Raw genomic sequence first — 1,195 nt, 5'->3', positions numbered from 1 at the left:
GTGTGTGTGTGTGTGTGTCTGTGTGTGTGTGTCTGTGTATGTGTGTGTGCGTGTGTGTGTGTGCAATCAGAGAAAGATGACGAAAACAGATGGCGCTATGTGGAGCACCTACTTTTACTAACTTTGATCGATACAAGTATGGTGACAGATACTCTGAGATACTATACACATCAGTCTTCTGATCAACAGCTATAAGTATACCTTGTTAGGAGTGCCCTTATTGTTGTTTTTTTCTGGGACGAAAATTTAGATCTCTTTCCATAATATTATTATTTATCTCTGGGTCAAAGTAGGGTAACTCCAATCGACACACTTTTCCGGTAGGAACAAACCTTGCATGGTTACGGCATGTCAACTCTTTAACCCCGAACATTCTGGTCATTCGACAGGGCTTGCGGTCGCGGCGTTTTGGGGTGCTTTAAGCAAAATAACATATTATTTTCGCTGTAGATTTTGCAATTTATTGTATTTTAATTATGGGAAACTTAAATGGAAGGGGGGGGGGGGGGCTACACCCCCAAAGTCCCGATTCGGCTCAAAATGATAGAATTTGAGTTGTAGGCATTTTTAGCTTCCTCAGCCTCTCTTACAACTATTTCATTGCATAAGAACCCACAAAATCTGTATTTTTTTCCATACCGGGCATGTGTGTCACCCCCATTTCCTCATGAAGTCAATATTTTTTTTCTTTATCGGCCGTTTTCTCAAACCGCGACTTTTCTCTGAACTTTTTAAAAGAACTCCACCATTTTTCATCTAATCTTCAAGAAATTTTCACACAATGAAGAGAAGATGTAATACTAAAAATGTTCTGTTGAATTTTTGATATATGTAATAGATTTTTGTTGGTGGTATCTGGAGTGTGGATTTTTTGCAAATTTGAATGCTACCTGAGGACAAAATTCATTAAAAGTTTTCAAATTCGTTTAGGAAAAAAACAACACACAAATTTTAAAATCTAATGTTTGTTAACATGCATGCAAAAAAACAATCAATTTCCATAAGCAATAAGTGCGGTATTCATTACGCAAGACATATAAAAAAATCCAATATGGCCGCCGTATCCATGGAAACAAAACTTTTTCTCAAATTTGATTGCGGATTTTAAGACTCCTTACTATGCTTGTTATATGTGTGAAATTTGGTAAAATTCGGTCCAGTAATAAGCGAGATTGCCTTCAGGTGTAACCCCCCC

The 1,195-nt window shown here is 37.3% G+C and overlaps 1 protein-coding gene across 1 annotated transcript in view; it reads left to right on the top strand.

The window, feature by feature from the left end:
• Nucleotides 1-1,195, top strand: part of LOC101852107 (alpha-2-macroglobulin) — a gene marked incomplete in the record, with an annotated part of 48,746 nt that overhangs the window by 38,937 nt on the left and 8,614 nt on the right.

Source organism: Aplysia californica, unplaced genomic scaffold (genome assembly GCF_000002075.1).
Source record: "Aplysia californica isolate F4 #8 unplaced genomic scaffold, AplCal3.0 scaffold00405, whole genome shotgun sequence".
Taxonomy (NCBI): domain Eukaryota; kingdom Metazoa; phylum Mollusca; class Gastropoda; order Aplysiida; family Aplysiidae; genus Aplysia; species Aplysia californica.
This window is presented reverse-complemented; position numbering and strand designations above follow the sequence as displayed.